Source organism: Erinaceus europaeus, chromosome 6 (genome assembly GCF_950295315.1).
Source record: "Erinaceus europaeus chromosome 6, mEriEur2.1, whole genome shotgun sequence".
NCBI classification, from domain to species: Eukaryota; Metazoa; Chordata; class Mammalia; order Eulipotyphla; family Erinaceidae; genus Erinaceus; species Erinaceus europaeus.
In genome coordinates, this window is record NC_080167.1 from 47,027,834 (window position 1) to 47,041,139 (window position 13,306).

At 42.2% G+C, this 13,306-nt stretch overlaps 2 long non-coding RNA genes across 3 annotated transcripts in view; both read left to right on the top strand.

Moving 5' to 3' along the window:
- Positions 1-1,298, top strand: part of LOC132538922 (uncharacterized) — a 41,701-nt gene extending 40,403 nt beyond the window's left edge. The window contains exon 5 of the long non-coding RNA XR_009550242.1: positions 1,064-1,298. This is a non-coding gene — a long non-coding RNA (uncharacterized LOC132538922). The remainder of the gene's footprint in view (positions 1-1,063) is intronic.
- Positions 1-13,306, top strand: part of LOC132538923 (uncharacterized) — an 839,470-nt gene that overhangs the window by 97,027 nt on the left and 729,137 nt on the right. The gene's annotated exons all lie outside the window — the stretch shown is intronic.

Below are 13,306 nucleotides of genomic sequence, written 5' to 3' on the forward strand. Positions count from 1 at the left end.
TGAAGATGATGGGAGACATTTTTGTCTCCCCCAGGAAACTAGCTGGGCAGTTGGTCTCGACCGGAGAGGTTACTCGCCACTTTTCAAAGGTGGCAGTGGCTGATTTCCTGTAGCCAAGGCCTGGACACACAACCAGCTCTGGGCTTTGTTGGTGTTGTCAGCGGAGGAAGTGACGAGTCCAGTTTTCCTGGCAGGCGTCTTGTTGCCAAGCATCCCCAGGGGTGCCATCTGCTCGCCCTTTTCAGAAGCAGTTTCTGTGAGGCCCCTCAGTGACATTTCTGCCCCTCAGCACCTTGGCTCAGGACATCTGCTCTAGAGCCATTGAAAAGCCAGAGCATTGATTCAGAAAAAATAAAAGGGGGTGAGTAGGGAAGAAGGGGGGGAACAGAGGTTGGCACAACCTGCATCTCCTTTTCTGAAACAATTTTGCCTCAGCCTCTTTAAGCTCCTGAGACCCAGTCTTTGCTCACACACCCTCACTATGAGCAGGGGCTTGCTTTGGTGATTTATTGCATTTATCCATCTTTTAGCTCACATAGATTGTGCTCCCACTATCTGAGTTTCTCTGTGTAAGTGACAGAGGTAGTGAGGGCACAGACAACGTAGTCACATGCTCTTTGTGGTACAGGTGGGTCACTCCACCTCTCATCAGGTACAGATGGTTAGTAAAATTTTATGAAGCTGGGAGTCGGGCTGTAGCGCAGCGGGTTAAGCGCAGGTGGCGCAAAGCACAAGGACCAGCATAAGGATCCCGGTTCGAACCCCGGCTCCCCACCTGCAAGGGAATCCCTTCACAGGCGGTGAAGCAGGTCTGCAGGTGTCTATCTTTCTCTCCTCCTCTCTGTATTCCCCTCCTCTCTCCATTTCTCTCTGTCCTATCCAGCAATGACAACAACAATAATAACTACAACAATAAAACAACAAGGGCAACAAAAGGGAATAAATAAATAAAATAAATATTTAAAAAAATTTTATGAAGCTACAGGGGAGATGAAATGAGGTCGGGGGAGGTGCTCAAAATATGCAAGTTCTAATGTATAGATGTTATATTGACGTTTTTCAGACAATATGTTCTCAAAACATGTCACCTCTCATGAAGCTGATGGAGGAAGTACTCAGCAGACAAAGTAGGGGCACCAAGAAAGGAATTCGGGGTGACCAGGAAAGAGGGACTGACAAGAATGAAGGGACTTCCACGATGAAGGTGATGGGAGGAGCCAGGAAGCCAGCTGTGGAGCTTTCAGAACAGCCTTCTGGTTGGATCTGGGAGACTGAAGATTCTGGGCAGAGTGCCCAAAGAAAATAAAATTCACATTTGTCTGAATATTGTGAGAGATTATTTTGGACTCTTGGGATCTGTGGAGATCTAGAGTGGCAGGTTCATAGAAAACTAAGTGACTGAAAAAACAAGGCAACCTACTAAAAACTCGAGGAAAAACAAAAATGCTTGAATAGAAAAAGACATGCAAAAGTGGCACATCCTTTGGCTCAGCCTTGACAACTTCTACACGAGAGTAAATGAGCACTAGATTCTAGCTGAACTAAAATCAGAACGTTAGCTCTTTGAAAAAATGAGGAAGGGGGAATAAGATGGAGTTGGGAGGGAACACCTTTTCGGAACAGAGTTAAAGCAGGTGATGACTGCAAAAGAAAAAAAATCATAAAATCATGGTGTGTTTATGAACATGAATGGAAATAATAGCAGGAGGAGAATTGTTGTTCAACTTTCAGTATTCGTTCCCTCAGGCACTGAAATGAAATTCAGGCACTGAAGGGTTGGGACAAGAGATAATGTTTATTTTTCCAGGGTTTGTTGTAGTATCTCACTTTTGAAACAGTCTGCATATGCAGATATGTTGTTAAAACATTATCGAGAGGGAGTTGGGCAGTAGCACAGTGGGTTAAGTGCATGTGGTGCAAAGCACAAGGACTGGCGTAAGGATCCTGGTTCGAACCCCCGGCTCCCCACCTGCAGGGGAGTCACTTCACAAGTGGTGAAGCAGGTCTGCAGATGTCTATCTTTCTCTCCCCCTTTCTGTCTTCCCCTCCTTTCTCCATTTCTCTCTGTCCTATCCAACAATGATGACATCAATACCAACAACAATAATACTATAACAACAATAAAAAAAGAACAAGGGCAAGAAAAAGGAAAATAAATAAATATAAAAGAATTGTAAAAAATTATCGAGGTTCTAAATTGATTGAGTGGAAAGGTGATACACCGGGGAAATGATTATTTGCCTTTGGGTCCTAAGATTACAAAAGGAGAAGGTGCAGGGCTGTTGTATGACACCTTGGAGAATTCACAACATTTGTTCTTAATTTTGGTTACTGAGATCCCGTTGCCGGAGCATCAATGGTACAACAGGACAGGTGCCTGAAATCGTACTTATCTCTATGTCCCTTCTTCAAAAGTCACATCAAATCACCTTTATGTTATGAGTACCATCTTCACAGATTTTGAATCCAAAAATCTCACTTGATTTCTTCTTTCTGCCCCTATGATTTTGGTTACATAGAATTGGGACATATGGAACATTCTTTAGACTCCATTAGGTTGAGCTTGTGCTTGTGTTCACAGGCCCACACAATGTCTGGTACATAACTAATGCTCAATAAAAAGACACAGATGACTAAATGGATAAAGGATGCACAAAATAGCAAAAAGGTCACAGAAGTCTCCAAAGATTAATTTATTCTTTCTTCCATCCTCTTTTTTTCTTTTTATCCTTTTCTGTACTGAAGACAGAACAAGGATTTTTTTTTCCAAGCCTAGCTTTGGTCACACTGTTTTTTGTTTGTTTGTTTGTTTGTTTAACTTTCAATGGTTTCTCTATCCCTCTTATTTGAAGGACCAACAGTTGTGACCATTAGAGGCCAGGAGATCTACTCCTGCCTCTTGATTTAATCTCCAATCAACTATTGGTCTCTTAGACTAACATTTTTTCCTTGTCATGTCCACATCTTGCCTTTGCTCTAGTGTTCACTTTCATCTCCTCTTCTTCCTCATTGAAATCCTGCTCATCCATCAGGTGGGCTTCAAACCCTCCTGGAAACCATCTTGAATGTTCCATAGCAGCATCCTCTTCCACTTGTTAACATGGTGGTGCAGTACTTCTCAGGAAAGAAGATGGTTAATTCCCAGCTCCTCCACTGGGGTGTCAGCACCTGACTGGCCAGAACTGTATCTTAACTGGCACCTCCAGTTAGGTGAATATATGGGTCCAGGCAGATTAGGAAGAGGCCTCTGTGCCTTCCAGAGTAGGAACAAGGAGATGTCTACAATCACTGATGATAGTGGCTGAGGGCTTTCGCATTGGTGTTGTGCGATGGTGCTATGGACAGAAAACTTGGACGTTTTAGAGCAAACTCACCTGCCTTCTCATTTTCTCCACTGCCTCTTTCTTCTTCACACAGTTGGAAATGTATGCGGACAGATACACTCTCATACACAACACACTTAGGCATGCACACACTCACGTATTCACATAATACATAGTCATATGTACAGACTCATTTATACTCATATCCACATTGACACCCTCCCACACAATACAGGCTCCTACTCTCTCTCTCTCTCTCTCTCTCTACACACACACACACACACACACACACACACACACACACACCCTGGACACCTACAGTTTCTCCCATGATGGTCCCTTTTCATTTACCTCTACCTAAGTCAGTGTCCTGTGAAAATTTGCCAGGGTTCAAGGTATTTGTGTTCAAGGTATTTGTTCAAGGTATTAGTGAGAATGGGTGAGGAAGGACGGGGTGTTGGGGAGACATAGTAGTCAACATTTTCCTATTGTCTTAAATGTTCAATTATATAAACACACATTTCAAGTTCTGGAGACAACTGCCTGTAAACTCACCAAGGAGGTCTTTCTTGTCAGTTTGGGTTGAGGACTACTGAATTCCCAGCTGATTCTTTAAAGCTGCCAGCAGGTCTTGAGATGTGGCTGTTGTGGGTGAAACACTGACTCACACGTTTAGCCAGAAAGCCCTTCACTGTGAGTGACTGTGAGCACCGCACAGATTTGCTCTGGAGCAGAAGGGCCAGTCTATGAAGACTCAGGTTATTGAATCAACATGTCCAAATACGGACTGCTGCCTCTTCTTGCCAGGAGGGATTCTAACATACAATTTTCAGGATAAAATTGTTTGCTGTGGGCTTTTCTTGATCCTGACTGTGGCCAAGATGTGAAAATGAATATCAACTCTCTCCATGTGATTAATACAGAAACTAAGCAACTCACAGTGATTGAGAATGTGTGATCATGATTTTTCTCAAAGTTACATTTAGAAATCCAAGTGGCTGAGAGGTGTGGATGCTGAACAAGAAGATACATGTCATAATGTCCACCACCCGTTCCTTTTCCCCAGTCACGGTGGACTATAGGGTCACATTTCAGACCTCTTACTCCTTCCCCAGAGCTCCGTCTCTTGGTTGATAAAGGCTGCTCAGCTGTGCCAGCCCTGGAGCTACAATCATTTGTGAGAACCATCCTCCATCATCAGGTAGCTGGTCCTTAAAGAGAATCTGAATAAAAAGATGTGATCACAACCTGCCAGTGCCCGTGCCCAGTGGAGAAGCAATTACAGAAACCAGACCTCCCACCTTCTGCACCCCGTAGAGATCTTTGGTCTCTAACTCCTGTGCCTTAGAAATAGCACTAAATTTCGCGGTGTCTCTCATTCTGTAATCTGGTGGCATCCATAAAATCACCCTAATTGTGTTGGGCTGAGGCAAAGAAGGAGCTGTTATGCAAGGGACTAGAAGTCTTTCTGTGCTCTTGTGCAAGATGGGGGAATCTTGCAGCATTTTTAATCTGGAAGGCAGAGCCTGGGGCAGTAAGTGTGACTGGAAAAAAGAAAGAAAGAAAGAAAAATAAACACAACAACAAAGTAGCACAAATTGTTCCAAGGATGAGATAGTGCATTCCAGAAAGTTCCATGCCTCACCCCCTACCCACCATTTCCACAGGCACGTCAATACTCAAAGGGGTATGGTGGCAGCCACACTGGTCTCTGCTCACTTTAAACAGGAAATCTGAAGCAAATTGTCTCTCACTAGTTTCCCAAGTCTGTTTTGTGAATAATTTAGAAGCCTGTAGAATCTAAGCTAGTGTTATAGCAGATCAACTAATTCTTTCCTCTGAATCATCTATTCCCTGAGTCCTCCTGGAGTATATGTGCTGTGTGTGAATGCTATATGTGTGGTGTGTAGTAGTGGATGGGAATTATATAATCTCAAGAACCTTTAAAAGAACTGAGATGACGTAATCCAGAACCTGTTTTCCACCTGCAAGGAGAAAGTTTCATGAGTGGTGAAGCAGTGCTGCAGGTATCTCTCTGTTTCTCTCCCTCTATCTCCCCCTTCCTTCTCAATTTCTCTTTGTCTCCATCTAACAAATAAATAAACATTATTTTACAAAAAGAATTGAAATGACTTGCTAATACCTGATCATTTGCTCACTGCCTCCTACTACTGCTACAAGCTAAGAATTTTTGCAGACCTCATTAAAAAAGGTACCAACTCTGGAACTGATGCCAAAATTCCCTTCCTTTTCTTTGACTGATCTGAGGAGTTTGAGTTTAATTGACCGAAAAAGTCAAGGTTAAAAAACACTACTTTCTCTTCTGGCTTATTAAAATGGAATATATATATATTCCTGAGACCATAGTGCATACCTGCAAGGTTCAATTTATTCTGGATACAACGCATGAGGAATGAAGATGAGAGGCTCTTCCCAAATGCCTTATAGTCTCTTAATTTTGCACAGCAGGGGGAATAGGACAGTACACACAGTCCAGTTGGCTACCATGTGCTGTTTCAACACTCACCATGTTTACTTGCAGAGGTTTCCCAGCTAGTCATCCCCCCCTCAAAAAAAAAAAAAAAAAAGAATAGTCACACACTATGACTCGTTGCGCCACATACTCAACTCCCACCCTTCAGTTAACTCTGAGGCTGAGGAAGCAGTTCACCTGCTGCAAGGAGACCCAGCAACCCCCTCAGGTGCTATTCAGGGATAGCAGTGCAAGTTTTCTCCCCGGAGTCATTTCTTGACTATTTACAACAGACCAACTATCTCTGTTGAAAGGGCTGTAAAGATTGATATCTGCAGCATACTTATTTCTGTGGGGAGAGGTTTTGCTTTCAGATTTCCTGGATTCACTTGATTTACTGATTGGATTTGTCCAGTGAAGTTTCCAGCTGGAGGCAGTGGTGGGGAGAGTGACCCACCCAGGCTCTGATGGGCACAGAACATCTGTGACCACAGGGGTAAAGCCTCATTCATTCCCTTGTCTCCTCCTCAAAGGGCAGCATCATGATTTGATTGGGAGTCTCCCCAAATGGTCAGACCTCTGAATACAGCTTTGAGCTGGGCTCCAGGTCTTCCAGCAGGTGAAGCCTCAGCTGCTCTTCCATCAGTGTGTTGTCGAGCTGGCAGTGAGGCACCATGGCAGTTTCCATGTGGTTTCCAGGGATGCTATACTCAGTGTCCCCTGTGAGGAGGAGCCACTGCCATTCTGACTTCCCCTACAAGAGTGGAAAACGTGATTCACTGTCCTTCTGTGGCATTAATCAAGCCGTGTTTACATGGAAAGGAGCCAGAAGAGCCAGAGCCAAAGAGGTGTGTTTGGAAAGCCAAGTGGTGATGTCACCCAGGCAGAGCAGCCCCAACCAGCCGCTCAGCTGGCTTAGAAGCCTTGTATTTAGCCATGGAGCAAATCCCAGCTAAGTGTTGGAGGCACACCACAGTGTCTGGCCCTGTTCTTGAGATTTACATGGCTTGTTTATTAAATAGTGTAACATCATCATTTGCAATTATTTCAAGTGAGAAAGCCTAGCCTGCTGGCAAAAGGGCAAGAAGAGAGTTCTAAATCCTTGCAGGTAGAGCCCCCTCCCTCCATCTCTCTCTCTCTCTCTCTCTCTCTCTCTCTCTCTCTCAGCATACGGGAGTACATACTACTGGTCCTGGGAAGAGGATGCTTTGTTATTCATTATCTCAAGCAAATCCCCTCCTTTGGGACATGTGTTCACAGTCATGTGCTCACAAGCTGGAGTTACTCTTCCTGCACCAACATGGACTTCCAGAGACTGTGCCTTCTTCTGGCATTGAGATGTCTCTGGATTCACAGCTGAGTGGGGGGGAGGCATCATCACTCATGGAATCCTCTTAGGGATTTTAAGCAAGTATGATACTCAACACCATGATAAGAGGTTACATGCTTGTGCTCTTGATGACTTGACTTCATTACTTTAAAGCAACTGAATATAAACACTTCCTTTCCAATGGAGAGATTGAGCAGGAAAAGGGTTTTGGTTTTAGATTGAAGCATTGCCTTTATCTGTACAGACCCAGTCCCTGGTCTTTTATGATGATTTCCTTTGTAAAAATTTATTTTTACTAGTGGCAGAGGGGGGCAAGCTGAGACTAGAGCACTGCTCAGTTCTGGCATGGAGTGCCAGGGAATGAACCTGGCATGTAAGTCCAAAGAGCAACCATTGCACTGTCTCCCTACCCAGGAAGCTGCTTTTAGTTGGGTATCTGAAACTATGTGCCTATTATCAGGTCAATGCAAGATCCTGCTCTGAATTGAGTACCAAACTAAGTTGGTGCTGAGGTCACAGTAACAAATGACATGGTTTTTACTTTGATGGAGTTCAGTATGTCAACCAGTCATAGTGGTCAAGTCTTCCTGAAAATTTAGCCATTTTAGTATCATTATGTCAATATTTGTATTATAGCCACTGATTTTTTAAAAAAATTTTAGTAGACTCTTGACATTAGCTATTCTGGATGAAAATCAAATACTTCCAAGTTAATTTTTGTCTTCTGCTCAAAGATTCATAGAACAATCCAAATGAGATTTAAAAAAAAATAAACAGAAACCACAAAAGACAGGTTGATCTAGAAACTGACAAGGACCCTTAGAATAATTTATTGATTTTGTATAAAAAGACAGGATATTTTATGTAAAATGATTAAAAGAGAAGTTTGAACTTATTTCAATAGTAACCCAGTCTCTTTTTATTTTTTGATAGGGCAGATGGAAATTGAGAGAGGATGGTATATTTCACCAAAGTAAAGGACTCTGGGGCTGGGGGGAGTGTTCAGGTCCTAGAACATGATGGTGGAGGAGGACCTAGGTGGGGGATTGTAGTGTTATGTGGAAAACTGAGAGAGTTACACATGTACCAACTACTGTATTTTTACTGTAAACTATTAATCCCCCAATAAAGAAAATAAATAAATTGAGAGAGGAGGGAAGAAAGGGAGAGAGAGAGAGAGAAAGAGAGAGACTTGCAGTACTTGATTCATTGCTCTTCCTACTGCAGGTGGGGAGTGGAAGCTTGAACCTGGCTTCTTGTGTATGGTAGGTAACATGTGTGCTTAATTAAGTGTGCCAACATCTGGCCCCCAATAACCCAGTCTTAATGAGAATTCATACTGCTTTTCTATTGAATAGTGTGTGAAGAGTTTGGCAGGCTTCTTGTGGTTCTGCAAGGTCTATCAGGTCAGTGGACCCAGGACTTAAATAGACCCAAGAAGTGATCTGAAAGGAAGAGTAGGAATCCAAGGGGCCTTAGAAAATAATTCCTGGAGAAAAGTTTGCTGTCCCAGTTAGACAAATGACAAAGCAGTGGCAGCAGGCTTGAAATTACCTGACTTCTTGGAAGCAGAGATTCAACTTTCTGATAGGAGCTGACACAACACTTAATCTTCCAAGGCAGAAAAATGGAGTTTCCTGCAAGGGGGAGGGGGTTCAGAACACTGCTTTAAAACTAAGATCCTCTTGGCTTTGACTTTAGAAGCAAAGTCATGAAGGCTGGGGACTGGTTTGGTCTTTCCTTGCTGGGATTCAATCTTGACTTCCTTTATGTACTATAGAGTTTGCATTCTTAGCTCTCAACTTGCCCAAACAAGGACTCTATCACCTTACTTCTTCAACCAGAATAGTGAACACTTGCCTTACATCTTGAAAATGTGCTTTGCAACTACCTGCCTAAGAGGTCTTTGGAATTATGGTTGGGTAAGAAGTGACTGGTTCAAGGATCTTGCCAAGGACCCTGTTTCATCAACACTCACCATTGCATGAAAATGAATACCCTGTTTACAGTGTCAATTTATTGGTTTTCACTTCACACTGTTCACTGATAGCCAGTATAGACTGAGGAAAGCTGTGGTTGCTAACTATGTGAGCCACAAACTTGTTTTTGTTTAGAATACTGTATATTTCATTCTTTTTTCACTCACAACTACAACAACAACAACAACAACAACAACAAAATGAGTCTACATTGCCCCAAAAGAAATGGAGTTTGGTAATTGGCCACTTGGGTTAATCAATGAAGAAACTGTACAGTCATTAGCAAATAGGATGTGATGAGAAATTTTCATTTTTTTTTCTTTTTTACCAGAGCACTGTTCAGCTCTGACTTATGGTGGTGTGGGGGGATTATACCTGGGACTTTGGAGCCTCAGACATGAGAATCTCTTTTCAAAACCATTATGCTATCTACCCCTGCCCTTGATGGGAAAATTTCAAAGGGTGATTGCCAAATTTTTCACTGTGGGCTACAGGAGGAATGGCCATATCACACTCTGTTAAGGAATGTGTTTTCATTTTTAGAAGTAGTTATCATGTGAGCAATCTAGAATGCTGAATCATTTGGATAGTTGTGAGTAATGGCAGAAGAAACTCTCTTCCTTCCACATAATTATGGACTAGGCAGTGGGATGAAGTTTGAAATCCTTTTGTCATTGCCAGTGACATGTAACATTTAAGGGGAGACTACCTTTTGGGAACAGTGTCTTTGTAGACTTCAAACATGACTTCTAAGAGCTAGATGAATCTGCTTGAAGCCATACACCTTTAAGATGCTGGTTCCACAGAGTTTGAACCAAGTGTTAGTCTGTGTGACAGTTAGGATGTTGCTCAGTTGAGCAATGGAGCAAAGATCTACAGCTTCAAAATAATGCTGAATTGAGGGAAGCAGAATTCCGCCCCAAATAGTTATCACCTCTGTCGGTAATCTCCAGCCCCAGGCTCCCTTTACTTGAAACCCATAACCCTCCTTTGTAAAAATTTTTATTTATAAAATGGAAACACTGACAAGACCATTGGGTAAGAGGGGTACAGTTCCACACAATTCCCACCACCAGATCTCCATATCCCATCCCCTTCTCTGATAGCATCAGGGTAGCATCTGGAACCTGATGGCTGAAAAAAAAAAAAAAAGAATTAACAGGGCAGGGCAGGGGTAGATAGCATAATGGTTATGCAAAGAGATTCTCATGCCTGAGGTTCCAAAGTCCTAGGTTCAATTCCACACACCACCATAAACCAGAGTTGAGCAGTACTCCGGTAAAAAAAAAAAAAAAAAAAAAAAAAAAAAAATATATATATATATATATATATATATATATATATATATGTACTAGGAAAAAAAAGAGTTAACACATAAAGCCATACAAATTGATTGTTGACTAATCATGAACCCAGACCCTTCTTATCACTTCCTGTATCGTCAAGCACAGGTAAAAGGCAGCAAAGAAAAACTTTCCAGACATTGTGAATTGCCATGAAGACTCAGCCCAAACTCTTCTCCGCACATACACCTTTTTTTTTTTTTTTTAAAGCAAAGTGTTCTCCTAGGTTCTTTGGTTACAAAGTGTCAGTGCTGAGGAGAAATGAAAATAGACAGAATTTTGGGGGGGTCACCTCTTTTGACTTTTTTTTTTTTTTGAGGTAAAGGTGGCTATTTAATTACCTAGCCCTCCAATTAATAAGCCAGAGAAAATCACTGAAAGGGTCGCATCATCTGGGTGTAACAGACTCCAGTGAGCTGCACACCTGAGGGGAAAGACATCACTCCTATAAGGCTTGGGGTTGGTCAGCACTAGCTCACCTCCTGGCTCCCAGAGGCTGCTGTTTGAGCTTGAAGTTGCCCTTCCAGTTTGTTCTCTTTGGGTGTGGGTAGCAGGCACCGACTGTGGTGGGAGTTTGTAGTGGGTTGTGTCTGCTCCTGTTTTAATAGACTTCTCTGCTTTTCCTTCTTTTGAGTGTCCCTTGGTCTATAGGTGGGTGGGTGTGCTGGCCCCAGCATGCCTGTTATAGCATCTGACATATCGACATCCGGAGACACTTCAGACACAGGGGCCTGGGTTGGGGAGATTGCTCAGCAGTGGAGCAGAGGACTTGTATGTAAGAGGTCCCAGGTTCAGACCCCAGCTTTGCATAATGCTAGAGCTATACTCTGATCTCTTTTGTGTGCAAATAAATAAATAAATAAACCTTAAGAAATAAAGATGCAGCACCATATAATTCTGCTCACGAGTGATATAAAGAAAAACAATCAGCAAGCAGTGGAATAAATAAAAATAAAAGTTCAGACTATAAAGCCAATTAGTGGCAAGAATAAACAACAGTAGGGAAAAAAAAAAAGATGACCCCCAGGAGCAGTGGATTCATGGTGCAGGCACCGAGTCCCAGCAATAACCCTGGAGGCAAAACAAACAAACAAACAAAAAAACCAAACAATTAGTGATCAGTAGAGGAAGGGGGAAAGTGGGTGGTTTAAGTGGGTAAAGGTCACTATATGTCCAGAATGACTCTGGACTTCAAGTGCTGAATTTAATGTAGTCTAAACAGACAATGAGTTATTACTATTATTGTAGTTGCTATTGTATTATTTTATTGTTATTATTATTATTATTTTGTTACCAAAATACTGCTCAGCTCTGGTTTATGATGATACTAGGGATTGAATCAGGGACCTTTGATGCCTCAGGCATAGAAGTCTTTTTTGCATACCTATTGTGCTAATCTCCTTGCCTCCTGACAATGAATTCTAGTGATGCACAGCTGAAACACATATAGTGTTAGAGTGTGATGTGTCATCAACAAGTAAAAGATATTCATCAAGGAAGTCGGGCGGTAGCGCAACAGGTTAAGTGCACATGGACTGGCCTATGGAGAGACAGAGTGAAGCTTAGTGGAGCGTCTCTCTGCAGGTAGTGACCAGGGGATTGAACCTGGGTCCTTAAACACTGTAAGATGTGTGCTCAACCAAGTGTGCCCCCTGACTGCTAGATTTTTTACTAATAAATTTTAAATTATGAATGAATATTGATTTTTCTGAAGCATTTTTCTCCTTGTTTCTGTAAGTGTGAATGATTATAGTTGTTAACTTTTTAATTTTTTTAAAATCTTTATTTAGTGGCTAGAAACAGCCATAAATAGAGAGGGTAGGACAACAGAGGGAGAGAGAGAGAGACAGAGAGAGAGAGAGGGAGAGGGAGAGGGGGAGGGAGAGGGAGAGAGAGAGAGAGAGAGAGAGGTCTGCCCACCACTCACAAAGTTTTTTGCCTATAGATGAGGACTGGGGGCTTGAATCCAGGTCCTTGTGCATTATAACATTTGCACTCAACCAGATATGCCACCACACAAGCCTCAGTGGTTGACTTTTGAGGGTTAAACTAATCACACACTTTTGAAATAACGCTACTTGGTTAGCCCTAGTCTTTCTTTCACAACACTCAGTTGAAGACTTTTATATATTGGCCATGAGTAGACTGGCTTTTCCTTTTTCCTCTTTGCAGTGTCCCTACTGTAACGTACTGCTTTCTGGCTCAAATTATCATCACTTCTAGGGTAACCGTCTTACATGTAGATCAAAGGCTCTGTGTGGGCTGTAATTACATCTCACACATCATACTTCAATGACACAGCACTTGGCTCACAGTGAGTCCAATACCTATTTGTTGATTGATTATCTGGGCTGAAGAATGAACTATAGTGTTATGAAAACCAACCATTTAATTGAATCCTAATAAGTACTAATACTACTATATTTTTTCCCTTAATGGATGGATTGACTAGCATTCACTGAACTGATAGATAGCCTGAGAGCTTTTTATGCTTTAATATGTGTGTAGAAGCTTGCAAGCAGTATTGCTTCTGAATTATTTGCTTGTGTCTCCACTACCAGTTGCACACGGATCAAAATAAAATTTTAATTTTTAATTTTATTATCTTTATTTATTTATTGGATAGAGACAGCCAGAAATCAAGAGGGAAGGGCGAAATAGAGAGGGAGAGAGAAAAAAAAAACACCTGCAGCACTGTTTCATTTCACCACTTGCAAAGCTTTCCTCCTGCAAGTGGGGACTGGGGGCTCGAACCCAGGTTCTTGTGCATTGTAACATGTGCACTTAACCAGGTACACCACCTGGCCCCTTAGAATTTTTATTTCTAAAGTCAAAATGTCATTAAAATCCATCTAGGG